Genomic DNA, 14,147 nt, shown 5'->3' with positions numbered 1-14,147 from the left:
TGCTGCTGGCAGAGAAACTGAGTAAAGAAACTCAATCGCCTGCGCCCTCACTCTGGGCGCGGCCACGGCAGCTGGTCTGCGAGGAGCGGTGGCCAGGAAGCCTGGTGAGACGAGAACTCTCCTCAGGTTAGTCATTCGTCCCTGGGCCACCCAACCAGGCTGGCGGCCGGGCACAGGGATGCCAAGGGCCGTTGCTGCCTGGGGCGGGGGAAAACCCAGCCTTGTGGGGGGGACGCACCGCCACCCCGTCATTCCACTTTTCCCTTACAACAGGCAAGAGGGGCTCCCTGATGTCTGATGACGGAAGGGGGCCACCCTGTCCCCACCCCCAGAGTCCCACCCGCCCCTTTCGTGGGCTAGCCTGGGATGATAAGCCCGTTACAGGCCAGACAAACAGCTTGAAAGCAATCTTCTGGAGGCACCTCTTGAGGGACCCACCCGACCCAGGGGAGGAGAATCCTTCTGGAACATTCCTGCTTCAAAGCCTCACAGGGGGCACCAACCACCAGGGGGAACAGCCAGAGCGGACCCAGGCCTCTTCCTCCTCCACTGCCCGTGGGGAAAGGCCTCCCTGCGACGCAGCACATCTGGAAGTCCTGGCGAGGCGGAGTCGGGAGTTCAAAGCTCCCAAAGGCAAGAAGGCTCTGTGTTTCCTCCAGAGTCTGCTTCGGTTAAAGCAGAGTAATATTTACTGCTTTTTTCCCTTACAGGCTCAAAACCTTTACCCCGATCCCCTATCTCAAAATGCACAGGCAGCTGTATTTGTTTTAAAGTCTGTACGCCCAGATGGTGGGCTCGTCGCACATAATCGGTGCCTTGTGGCAACAGCTAGTCTGGGGGAGGGGGAGCCCTGTGAGCTGCCCACCCCCCCCCCCCCCACGACCGTAATCCTACACTGGAAAAGAAACCCAGGCTCTCCCCACCATCCCAGAGTGCTCCGCGGGCTGGCTTGCACCAGAGGCCTCCCCCAACCCTCCACACCCCTCCGCTGCAGGCCGTCCGTGGGACCCCACCCCACACAGGACGGGAGTGCGGCCAGGGCAGGGGAAAGAAGCCCATCCTCAGTGCTGTTGCTCAGGAGCCCAGGGGTTCCTCGGGAAGGCCGCCAGGCACAGGTGGCCTGTCTTCCCAGGTCCAGGAGCCCAAACGCTGCCGACTGGCTGGCTGGGCATCCAGGGGGGCAGAGGGCTCTGGCACCAGGGTGAGTCTGGTCCCATTGGCCTTGTGATGGTTGATTTTATGTGTCAAGTTGTCTGGCCAATGGTGCCCAGTTGTTGGTCAAACACTAGCTCAGATGCTGCCTTGGAGGTATTTGTAGATGTCGTTAACGTTTACAATCAGCTGACCCTGCATAAAACAGATGATGCACCGTAATGGGGGGCGGGCCTCATCTAATCAGGTGAAGACCTTAAGAGCAAACAGGTTTTTTTCAGAGAACAACTTCCGCCTCAAGACTACAATATAAAGGAGTGCCTGGGTGGTTCAGCTGGTTAAGCGTCTGACTCTCGATTTCAGCTCAGCTCATCATCTCGGGGTTCGTGAATTGAAGCCCCGCGTCGGGCTCTGTGCTGACAGTGGGAGCCTGGACCCTGCTTCGGATTCTGTGTCTCCCTCCCTCTCTGCCCCTGCCCCACGCTCTCGCTCTCTCTCTCTCTCTCTCAAAAATAAACACAAAAAAATAAACTTTAAAGAATCACAAAACAGCGACACAAGGCAGGACCACAGTGAACATACTGTGCCATCAACTCTCACTGTACAGCAAGAAAACTGAGGCCCAGAGAGGGTGAGGGACTTGCCCCCAGTCACACAGCAAGTCAGTGGAGAGCTGGATCTTAAAACCAGGACTCCTGACTCCAGCCTAGAACCAGAATGACTCCACATTTGGCGGGAAATCGTCAACCAAACTTTTTTAAATGCAAAGAGGAAAGGAACCACTGGCACATCCCATCACCCCGCCCCAACCACAGTTAATTCAGTCTCGTTGTTGCTTTCAGGAAGTTCAAGGTGTTGCTCTGTGTCGGGCCAGGATTCAACCAGGAATCCTCGGCTGGTGTCTGCAACGGGACCCCCCCCCCCCCACTTCCTCATCAAGTGTCTTGAACTGTTATTTGAATCTCACGCTACAAACGGACCCCCTGGCATTTACGAGCAGTCCTCGCAGGTGCCTTCTCGTAGCCGTGTGAGCAAACCTGTGCCTTGATGGGAAACTACACCTTGTCCAGAACAGAGAACACCCTTTGGGGTTGACCCCACCCCTGGGAGCTAGTTTACAACTGCAAACTGCTGTCGGCTGAGAGCAACACGAATAATTCTCGCCTACAGACGTGCAAATTCCATCCTGTCTGGTGGGCTTCTCTCCCTTCCCCGCCCTCCTCCCCCAAAATGCCCCAAATCGCCTCCATTTTCATTTCGACCCTCCCGATCTGCAAGTGCCTCTGTACTTCAGATCCTTTCGACCAGTGACAGCGTGTGCCTGGTTCCCTCATAAGTTAAATAAAATCTTTCACTGTGTTCATTTTTCCATCAGTAGGACAGTCAGGGTTTTCTGCCTTCTTTGAAAATTATCGTTTGATGGGACTTTGCTCTGGGCGCCTGGAGCCTTGCAAGGAAGGGACGCTGAATGAAGGAAAGGCATTTCTATCCCTGCCTTACTAACAAGAAAACAGGGGCATAGAGGATAAGGCCCCACTGCCCGGGGTTTAAGTCCAGCTTGGACTCCACCCTCGCCCCTCACCCTGGGCCTCCTTCTCCTCTCTCTCTCCCATGGCTACGGCCACAGAAACCCAGCGCATCCGAGGCTTTCCCAAACCCCATGCTGCTCCCACCTACCCCAGGGCCTTGACACAGACTCTTCCCTGAGCCTTTTAAGTTCTTTCCGCCCCCGTGAGGTTTGCTCCAAACAACAAATATGTTATTCCAACACCGCTTCTCTGATTCTCTGACATGAACTGGGGTCCTACAATGCAATCCTGTTCTGACACAAACTACCAGGAGTCAGCACAGACCCCACTGCTTAACGGCTCAGTCCCACAGTGACTGTCCCCATTTCGGACACCAGTCCCGAGTCCCAGGTTCCCAGGCTGTTGCACTTGTGTCTGACTTGGCTACAAGTTCGGGGGTTCCCACAACCCCCATTCAGGTTCAGCAATTCAGTAGAACAATTCACAAACTCAGGAAAGTGCTTCACTTATGGTCACAGGCTCGCGGAACGGGATATGACTCAGGACCAGGCAAGCAGGAGCCGCACAGGGCGAGCGCTGGAGAGGGGGGTGTGCACGGAGCCTCCCGCCCACCCTGGGGGCGCCACCCTCCCAGCACATCAATGTGCTCACCAACCTGGAAGCTTCTCGGTCTCAGAGCTTTTACCCCTTACCCGTCGCGGGAGCCGGGCGTGGCTGAATCACTGGCTGAATCACGGCCGTGGGGATGGCCCCTCCCTGGAAGTTGAGGGGTGGGGCTGAAAGCTCTAACCCTCTAATCAGGATTGGGGGGGGGGGGGGAGAGATACTCTGGCCACCAGCCCGATCCCCATGCTATCAGAGGGCCCAGCCGGAGTCGCCTCATTAGCATGAACTCAGGCAAGGTCAAAAGGGATCCTTTATGAATAAGAAAAGACACCGCCCTCAGGAGGGTGCCCAGGGTTCTCAGGAGCCCCCTGCCAGGAAATGGGACAGAGACCAAATACTCTTTACCCTTTATCCTCGGACCGTGTTAGAGGGCTCCCCCTCTGCAGACTCCCCCACAGGGTTAGTGGCCCTCACCCCGTCCGTAAACCTGCACCTGCTGCAAACGTGTGCCTGTTTCTGTGGCCCTTAGGCTGATGTTACCACGGGCCGCCCTCACCAGATCAGTTTCAGGAGGGCCGAGCTGCAGTGTGGACTTGTTAAAACGGGATCCCGAGAACCCAGCTCCTTGCAGACACTACAAATGGACCCTTTCTCCTCGGCGGTGACTCTGGGGCACCAGCCCGCCCACCTCAACTCCCGCCAAGCTGAGCTGTGAGCCGGGCTCCCGGAGGAGCCCCCGCCGGGATGGGGGGGGGGGGGCTGGGGCAGCCGGGGCGGGGGTGCTGCGCCGGCTGGAGACGGTGGACCAGAGCAGGCACGTGGCAACCTGGATCCTATGCGAAAGAGATTTCAAACCACCGAACTCATCTGTTTATAATTCACAGCAAAATGGTTTGTTGCTATAAAAATATACTTGCCCATTTCACAGCTAGACCCTCCCAGCAATTATCTTAAGGCGGTAGCTACGACTTAACACGTACCAACCCCGGGCAAATGAGCACCACGCTGAATTCGAGTGGTGTGGTCCTGTGCGGGGCGCACAGAGGAAGGGCTCGGGGAGGAGGGGGCTTGTGTCTCAGAAAAGGGCTCAGGGAGGAGCGGAGGGCCCCTAACCCCGTATTTCACAGGCCCCAAGGCCCGGGGAGAAAGGGGCTGGCACACCCAAGGGGGTAGGAGCCCTTGCTCGTGGCTGGGAGGGGGTCACCGCTGAGTTGGGATTCCGGGCTCTCTAAGGGTACCCTGCAAAAAGTAATTTTTGCCCTTTGTTTCAGCCATGCCCCAAATTCATGAACTCAGACCCCCCCCCCCCGCCCCGCCCCACTACCCACTCTTCCTCCCAGACAGCACTGGGTCCCTGACACCAGCAGGAAGGCCTGTGCCGACCATTTGTGCAGGTAGCCGGGCCAGAGGTCACTACAGCCTGTGCAGGGTGCCCAGGTGAGACACCAGCAGCAGCAGAATCCAAAGAAGCTGTGACCGGCTGCACGACCTTGCCAGAAGCCTGCCCACAAGTCCCAGCGAAGTCTGGTGCTCTGAAAGGGCCAAGGGACCGCTGGGGCCACCCGTCCCTCCCATGCCTCTCGTCGCCAACGTCAAGACTCGGCTGCTCCCACAGCCTCTGGACAGACAAGGCTGCTCCCTCCCCAGCATTCCTGTCGCCCTGCCTGGGGTTACCCACGTGCTCACTCAGTCTCACTGGGGCATATGCCATCACCCGCAGGACCCTGTGGGGTGGCCTGATTACCTCAGAGTAATCCTGTCTCCCTTCTCAAAGCTTTGTGGAGGAAACCAAGCCTGAGCCAATCGGCACACGGCAATTTCTCTGGTCTCAGGGGTGGGTTTGTTCAGGCCCATGAGGCACCGGGAAGATTTCCAGGTGCTTCTGAGAAAGATCTCAAGAGAGGAGCGCTGGAGAAGTCTCTCTCCAAAGAGCCAGAAGAGGCCCGGAATGGCTACAGCCAACTCACTTCCCACTGAAGATCCAGAGGCCCATATAAAAAAGGCAGAGAACTGCCAAACCTTGAGCCAGCCACACCTGATCTCCACGCTACTGCCATACCATTTCAGCTACATGGGCCAATATATCCCCCCGCCTTGACTTTTTGGGCCCGTTGAGAATTGGGCTTTCTCTTCATCCACAGCGTCCTGATGCTTTGCTTGCCTGCCCACCCCAGGCTGGGAGAGGGGCTTCCTCTGGGCTCTGGCAGCCCCCAGCTCCATCACAGCCCTCATCAGCCTGCACCACACGTCCTGTCCTTGACCCGTCACCACGTGTTCACCGACAGCCAGGGCCGTGGGTGGCTCACCCCAGCCCAGGGGGAGGGACGCAGCAGGAGCCGGGAGTATCTGTTGAACAAGAGAACACACAAAGGGCACACAACAGAGTCCAGCATTCAAGGCCTCCTTGGCCTGGTCTTACCAACAACCCAAGATCACTCCCACTACCCACCTCACTCACTCCATTCTCCGCCATCCAGGTTGCTCTGTCCCTGGAGACACAGTGGGGGTCTCTGTCATAATCTCCATCACACAACTCAGACCTTCAGGGTGAGGGGGCCATGGGCCCTCACCTCTCCTAAGGGGTGTTCAGTCCCGTGCTCCCCACCCTCAAACCACCCAGACCTCCCCCACCGAGTGCTGTACTGGAACACCCCGACGGCCCGATCCACACCTCTCCTGATGCCCTCTGAGCACCACCTGCCTGCAGTTCTTGGAAGAACATTCAAACTCCTGCAAAGCACCTGAAAGACCGGCTCTTCGCGCCTGGGCCCGCCACCCTCTCACGCCACCTCTGCAGCGACCCCGCCTTCGTTGCTCCGGCCACAGAGGCCTCAAGTGTCTCCGAGGCTGCTCCCAAACACACGGCCCCTGCAGGGAATAAGCGATCCGCAAGTGGTTCGCCACGATCACCACTGGCTCAAGTGCAATTTAATAATTCAATCTGGGGGCGCCTGGCCAGCTCATGCTCATAGAGCACGAGACTCTCGATCTCAGTGTTATCAGTTCAAACCCCAAGCTGGGTGGAGAGATTACTTAAAAATAAAACCTTTTTTAAAAACTTCTTTAAAATAATCATAATAGGGGCGCCTGGGTGGCTCAGTCGGTGAAGTGTCTGACTTCAGCTCAGGTCATGATCTCACGATTCATGAGTTCGAGCCCCGCGTCGGGCTCTGTGCTGACGGCTCGGAGCCTGGAGCCTGCTTCCGATTCTGTGTCTCCTCTCTCTCTGCTCCTCCCCTGCTCACATGTTGTCTCTCTCTCAAAAATAAATAAAGATTAAAAAATTTAAAATAAAATAAAATAAAATAATCATAATAGTAATACAATCTGAATTCAAAGCTACCTGCTGCTCCTTGGAAACTGAAGTGGGATCCACGGGGCCCCACTAAACCCACCCTCCACCTTCAGATACCTCTCTATTAAAGACGCGGCTACTGTTTGCCAGGTCAAATAAAGATTTGGCCTCACTGTGGCCGGAGAAAAAAGTCCCCGGGTCCGAGGGGAAGGTCAGGCCACCCTACCTCCCAGGGCCAGGGACCTGGTTCTGATCCCCCTGGGCCCCCATCCAGGGGCCCCTCCGTACGGGTGGCCACCAGTCCCTGCTCCAGCCGCCGTGAGCAGCAGGGACAGTCACAGGGACGTGTTCCAGTCGGGCTCATCCCTCCTCGTGGTGCCACCTCAGCGGGGCCAGTCAGCTCCCCTCAGCTCCCACTTCCTGATCTGTGCAGTGGGCACAACACCTCAACGAGCCTCAAATGAAAGATGTCACGCTTTCTGAAGGGTCGGTGCCTTCAGAGCCACACGCATCGTAATGGTCACTGTGGATGCGGCAGCAAAGCACAGAACACGCGGAAAGAGGGGGGTCAGGTGCCTCCCAAGTCAGATTAACCGGCCAAAATGCATGGACCTTATCAGGATCCTGATTTAAAAAACAACAACAACAACAAAAAAAGATATTTGAGGCAAATGGGAATCCACATACTAACTGGCCGTCGGATATTATGGAATTATGCTAATTGGTCTATTTTTTTTTTTTTAGGATTTAAAAAAAATTTTTTTTTACATTGATTTATCTTTGAGAAACAGAGTGAGACAAAGCATGAGCGGGGGAGGGGCAGAGAGAGGAGACACAGAATCCGAAGCAGCTCCAGACTCTGAGCTGTCGGCACAGAGCCCGACGCGGGGCTCGAACTCACAAACTGTGAGATCGTGACCTGAGCCGAAGTCGGACGCTCAACCGACTGAGCCCCCCAGGCGCCCCTAGGATTTTATTTATTTATTTTTTTTCAACATTTTTTATTTATTTTTGGGACAGAGAAAGACAGAGCATGAACGGGAGAGGGGCAGAGAGAGAGGGAGACACAGAATCGGAAACAGGCTCCAGGCTCCGAGCCATCAGCCCAGAGCCTGACGCGGGGCTCGAACTCACGGGCCGCGAGATCGTGACCTGGCTGAAGTCAGACGCTTAACCGACTGCGCCACCCAGGCGCCCCTAGGATTTTATTTTTAAGTCATCTCTACACCCAGCGTGGGGGTCGAACTCACAACCCTGAGATCAAGAGTCGCACGCTCCACGACTGAGCCAGCCGGGCGTCCCTGTGTTAGCTGTTTTAAGTGCAACACCAGTTCTGTGTTCGTGTTGAAAAAGGGGATTCATACTGGAATATTTACGGAGTCTGAGGCCTGGGGACTGCTTTACAATAACACACGAGTAAGAAAGGGAGACAGGAGGTGAGTAGGTGGGGGGGAGTGGGTTGGAGGTCCCAGGTGGGGGGAGCCTAGGCCAGGCTTGGCTGCAGCATGGCCGTGGTTGACGCTGGGATCCTGCTTACTTCTGAATATCTGACGTTCTCCATAAATAAGAAAACACAAATGAATAAAGAACGCAAGGTGTTGTAACAGCACAGAACCGAAGCTGGTGACCTGGGAGTTACGGGAGCCTCAGAAGCTGCAAGAACTTAGCGGAGAACAAGGTCTAAAGAAGAAGCAATTTCCAGGGGCGCCTGGGTGGCTCAGGCGGTTAAGCGTCCGACTTCGGCTCAGGTCACGATCTCACCGTGTGTGGGTTCGAGCCCCTCGTCGGGCTCTGTGCCGACAGCTCAGGGCCTGGAGCCTGCTTCGGATTCCCTCTCTCTGCCCCTCCCCTGCTCACTCTCGGTCTCTCAAAAATGAATAAACGTTAAAAAAAAAAAAAAAAAAAAAAAGGAGGCAATTTCCAGAAGCCCCACCCAGGCCCGCTGGTTCAAAATCCTCCCCGGCTTCAACCACCAAAGCTCTCCTGAAGATAACAAACGGTGCCAGCCCAGACAGCCTACCTCCCGCCCGCGTTTTCTTAGCTGGTTTTAATTTGACCCTGAGTGGGGGAAGGGAGGGGACAGCTCCCCTGCATTTTCTGGACTCCTGACCTGCCAAACCAGTTCCTTCTGATGGACAGTCACCGGGCTAACTCACGGCTCTGTCCAGCGTCACTGAAGAAAGAACCGCTCCGCCCCTCGGCCAAGGGCAGGACCGGGTTCCACACAAGCTCGCCCTTCCTGCTTTCCCCGCGCTCAGTGGGCAGAACGGATACTGACACTTACAAAGGTGTTCGGAGGCGCTTCGCACAAATTAACAACCCCGACGACCCCACGAGTAGCTGATAACACTGTCTGTATTTTGCAAATGGGACACCAGGGCACGGGGCGGCTACGGCTCTGGTTGGCAGCTGCAGGCCACACGGCCGGGGGTCAGGGAGGTGGGGGAGTCAGGCCGAGCACCTGACCCCCACTGAGTGCCCACGTACTCCCGCTGAGCCGCAGGGCAGCCTGCTGACGCAGCCCGTTTGAGAGGTCAGCAAACGGTGGCCATGACCCAGCCGGGTCTCCAGCCTTCCAGGGACCCGGAAACTTGGACTGCACCCGGGGCCTCCGCGTGAGGTCGCTGGGGCAGGACTCAGGAGCCGTACGTCACTTGCGAGAGCCCCACACCGGGCATCCTCCAGGCCGTCCCCACCCAGTACCGGACCCGGAAGGGCTCCCCTCAAATGGGCCCCAGGAGGCCCGGGGAGCCTCTGGATACACCCGGCGGGTGTTCTCTGAGCATCGGTTTTCACTTAAGGATTGAGGGAAACGTTTAACAATGTATCTGAAAAACTGAACACATCATTCTTACATCGCCATGCCGATTTCCTCGAAATCAGAAGGGCAGTCACCGGCCGACTCTGACTGTCCCCACCACGAAGGCAGACCTCAGTGCCCTGGAAGGAGCCACAGCACAGCGGGCATCAAAGCTGGCTCTCCACTCACTCACTGGCCCTGCGACCTCGGAAAGGCGCCCGAGCCGCCTTGCCTCAGTTTCCCCATCCCTGAAAGAGGGTTAGAATCAAGGAATGGGATGGGTTCTTGGGTGGGGGGAAAGACAAGCACCCCGGGGGGCATCCAGGTGGTCCGAGCTCTTACTGTCCCCTCTTTTTAACTGAAGCGCCCACAACTGACTTGGCCTGGAACCAGCTTAGTAGGGAGATGCCATTGGTCCACAGGATGTCTCATCAAGTCAGCGTCCAGACCTCAAAACACCTCGCTGAGGTCACCTTCCAATGACTCCAGTGACGTTTTCCAAGTAAATTCCTGATGGCTCCACCTATGGTACCCCACAGGCATTTCCACCCCAGCTTACAGGTGAATTATCCCCCACCCTCTGGGTGACCTCAACATGCATACCTTCCTGCCCACCTCCCATCCATCTTCCAGTTCGATGGCTGCCTCCTCCAGGATGCCCTCCCTGACCTCCCACTAGCCACTGGCCTCCCTCTGGGTCCCCTGTGGGCAGGGACTGTGGAGATAGATGGCTGTCCACACAGAGTAGCTGGGCTCGGGCCAGTACCCTGGGTCCCTGTTCGCCCCTGCCCCCCCCCCCCCGCAGCGTTGGATTAAAGGAGGAACTCACAAACAAGGTCCCCAAAGTGCCAACAGAAACCACCCAAAGGAGGTTTACTGTTGAGTCTTAATTTAAATTTTGAGTTTCTACCTGGACAAACGTCAACACTGCCTTTCACAGACACGCTGGAGCACAGCACAGCGCTCTCTGGAACCCGCCCAGCCTCTGACGCGAACAAAACCTCAAAGTCTGTGGTGGCCAGACAGCCAAGGCCATGTGCCCACCCCACCAAACTAGGACTCACAGGAAGCCCTGCCCTGTGCCCCGCTTCCTGAGGATTCCGCGGGGCCTTCTCCGGGGACCTTAGCCACCACCCTTCACACACCTCCCGAGGCAGCGGGGACCCCCAAGCCAGTGCTGCTGTCAGTGACCCTGGGAATTCTCAGGCCCGCCGATGCCAGGGGCTGAGAACAGTGAAAGCAGCCAAGACCTCTCCCCTAACCGGTTCCGGAGGCTGACCGGCTGGGGATCTGTTTCTGGCCCACTGATTCTGGCTTCTATCCTCCCTGCTGACCCAGCCAGCAGCCCAGCCAGCGGCCTGGAGTTGGAATAAGCCTAGCGCCTGCTCTGCCTCTGTTTTCTCATCTGGGAAGTGGAAAGATGCCCCCCACCTCCCTGCTTCGGTGTGAGGGGGGGGCTGATGTGCCTGAAGCGCCACCCTGCGTCATGGGAGAACCCGAATTAGGGAAGGAAAAAGGGGGTCGGCAAGTGTGAACTGAGACAACGTATCCAGATGGAAACACAAAAGTGGGGGAGACCTGGGGAGGGAGGGTGCGGGGGGGGGGGGGGGGGGGGCAAGGAGGAGGAGACAGAGGAAAAGGGAGAGGAGGAGGAAGGCGGGGAGCAGGGAGGAAGGGGTGCCGGGCAAGGAGGGGGAGGAGAAGCGGGGAGCAGAGAGGGAGGGGTGCAGGGCTAGAAGGCGAGGGGGTGCAGGAGGAGGAAGAGGGAGGGAAGGAGGGGGGCCGGGAAGGAGGGGTGCGGGGCGGGGAGGAGGAGGAGAGGCGGGGAGGGAGGGGTGCAGGGCGGGGAGGGGGAGGAGAGGAGGGGAGGGGGAGGAGAGGCGAGGAGGGAGGAGAGGCGGGGAGGGAGGAGAGGCGGGGAGGGAGGGGTGCGGGGCGGGTAGGGGGAGGAGAAGCGAGGAGGGAGGAGAGGCGGGGAGGGAGGGGTGCAGGGCGGGGAGGGGGAGGAGAGGAGGGGAGGGGGAGGAGAGGCGGGGAGGGAGGAGAGGCGGGGAGGGAGAGGCGGGGAGGGAGGAGAGGCGGGGAGGGAGGGGTGCAGGGGGGGGTGGAGGAGCGCGCTCCAAGAAAACCAGGGGTGGGGGTGGGGCGGTGAGGGGCAGGGACCCCCGCCGGCCGGGGCGGGGCGGCTGGGTTGGCCCGGGTCACGTGTGGCCGCGCCCATCTGAGCTCCCTCCCCGTCCGGCCGCCCCCTCACACCCTCAGAGCCCGCGTGGCGTCCCCACGCGAGGCACAGGCGGACTCCCTCCCGCGGACACGGGGCCTTACCTGCCTACGGCCCGGCCGGCGCCTCACCTGGGCTCCGCCGTGCGGCCCACTCACCTGGCCCCGCCCCGGAAGCGGCCCCCACGCCGGGCCCGCCCCTCGCCCCGCCCCTGGCCGCGCGCCGCCGCCGCCGCATTCCTGGGGCGCGGGCTCCCGGGGGAGGGGGGCGGGGTCAGCCGGGTCTCCGCGGGGCCGGAAGGGGCGGGGCGGGAGGGGGCTGGACAGGTGGCCCCGCCTCGGGGGCGGGGCGGGAGGGGCGGCGCCGCGAGCTCGAAGCCCCTGTAGCCTTGCACGCGGGGCGCCCCCCGAGTCTTGCCTGGGTCAAGCCCCTCGGGCACCCACTTTCCTCGCTGATCCGCTTCTCCGCTTCAGGGATGTGCACAGTGAGGTGCGGGGCGGGGAGATTTACGAGGAGCTCAGAGGAAACGTTCCACAAAATCTCCCAAAGCGTCTTCTGGGCCCGGACTGCCTTCCGGGGACTGCGGCGGGGACCCCACGCTGGGCTCAGAACTCCACGGAGACAGCGGCTGGGCAATCCCAGAGACGGCCCTGACCCAAGCGGAGGAGCCCGGAGGACTTCCTGGAGGAGGCAGTGTGACCAAGACTTGGGGCTCCCAAAGGGTCATTCAGGGCCAAGTGCTGCCTTTCCTCCCGTGGGAGCAGTTACTGTCCCTGCCCTGAAGCAGGGGTCATAGAATCAGGAAGGCCCAGGCTGGGACCCAGAGACGCCCAGAGGTGCCCAGGGCCCCAGGCGAGAGGATTCCTGGTCCTCCAGCGTCACTGCATTCTGATTCGGGGAGCACTTCCTTTCCAGCTGCACCACAAAGTCTCCCCTCTGCCCCCTGCCCCGTCTCCCTGATTTCTGAAGGTCCAGCCCCCGGGGGCCGAATCTTCACCCCCTTTTCACCTACGTTCCCTCTGATCTCATCCAGCCTCCTGCTTTCCACGTGGTCCATACCCTGATGGTCCCTAACCCATATCTCCTGACCAGAGTCCCGTCTGTCACTGCCCACCTGACATCTGCATGTGGAGACCTGAGTGGAGGCTCAAGTCCTCTCCTGGGCTTCCTAGCTCACTCCCCACCGGCGCTGTCCAAACCCTTGGGGTCATCCTTGGCTCCCCTCCAGCTCTCACATCCCATACGTGCTCCCCCGGCAAGCCCCGAGAGCTTCCCCCACACCGTCCCAAATAGCTCAGGCCACCAGCACCTGTCACGTGGCTCAGGGCAGCAGCCTCTCCCTGCTGTGCCCTGGCCCCTTTGATCTGCCCCAACACAGCATCCACAGGACCCTTTCCTGAGACCCTGCCTTGCCCCAACTCCCGTGCCCCCCTCCCTCTCTTCCGGGGAAAGGAGGAGTGGGGAGGGACGGGCCGCTTTGCACGGACGGTGGCCCAGCTGCTGGTGGCTCTGGGCTCATGTGTGACGGGCTCTGCTGTGTCCAGTAGCCATTATACAGCAACCAAGATAATCAGTCAGGCGTACTGATCTCTCCCCACCTCTAGGGGGGTGATCTGGTTGCAGAGGCCAGTCCGCAATAATACCGCCCCTCTTAACAGCGATGGTTAAGGCTCTGGAAGTCAGTCAACGCAGCCCTTCTTCATGCCACGGTGAGCATTGAAGACCAGTCCAGCAGGATAGTTGGGGGAAGAGAAATCCTGCTTTCTCCTGTTCTCCCCCCCAGCCCAGATGAGGAAGTTTGGTGCACTAGAGACACGGGGCTGACCACAAAGAGATAGAGGCAAAGAGATCTACACAGAGACGGCAAGGAACTGGGTCCTTGGTGACAGTGCAGAGCTCCTGGATCAAACCTGCCCCGAAGCCCGATCCGCCTCTGGACTTGCTAGTTAGATGCACCAAGAAATTCTCTCATGGTCAAAACTAGTTTGCGTTTTCTGTTTCCTACAACCCAAAGCATCTTCTGATAACATACCCTTATACAGCTTAACCAAGTTGTAGAGTTTGTTTCCTGACAACCCTGGCAAACAAACACACAAACAAACAAAAACAGGGAAGGCCTCTGACTGGCTGAGTCTGAGACCCATAACCTTTCCAGGAGTGGGAAAGGAGTTAGACCAAGCCCTGATCCTCCCCAAAGTCAAGACAGCAGGCTTCCTGCCAGTTTTGCTAACGATGACCATGAAATAAGCGAATGTGGATCAGTGTAGACAGGACCAGTGCCCGGCACTAAATGTTGGTTGTTTCCGTCCCATGGCAGGCCAGGGCCGTGAGGCTGTTTGCTCTCTGCCTGCCTCAGAGTTGGCACCAGCTTCAACGTGAATGAAGAAATAACCTCTGTCTCCTCCTAGGGTCGAAAGAGGACTTCCACGGCCTCCATTCTGACCTCGGTCTGTACCTTCTGATTAAGTTTTTTTCCCCGGCGTATGTCTTAACTCAGGCAAAAGACCCTGCAGGCCAAGAAACCCGTGGCGGGAACCGAAATTA

The 14,147-nt window shown here is 58.4% G+C and overlaps 1 protein-coding gene across 6 annotated transcripts in view; it reads right to left on the bottom strand.

Moving 5' to 3' along the window:
- Window positions 1–11,782, bottom strand: part of ARHGAP8 (Rho GTPase activating protein 8) — a 64,541-nt gene extending 52,759 nt beyond the window's left edge. For 5 of the 6 annotated variants that reach the window (XM_078449329.2, XM_078449330.2, XM_078449332.2 and 2 more), the window contains exon 1: window positions 11,708–11,782. The gene's annotated coding sequence lies outside the window, so the exon portion shown is untranslated. The remainder of the gene's footprint in view (window positions 1–11,707) is intronic. The other variant, XM_078449333.2, reaches the window with a different exon arrangement.
- Window positions 11,783–14,147: the final 2,365 nt, after the last annotated feature.

Source organism: Panthera onca, chromosome B4 (assembly GCF_046562875.1).
Source record: "Panthera onca isolate mPanOnc1 chromosome B4, mPanOnc1 haplotype 2, whole genome shotgun sequence".
Lineage (NCBI taxonomy): Eukaryota > Metazoa > Chordata > Mammalia > Carnivora > Felidae > Panthera > Panthera onca.
This window is presented reverse-complemented; position numbering and strand designations above follow the sequence as displayed.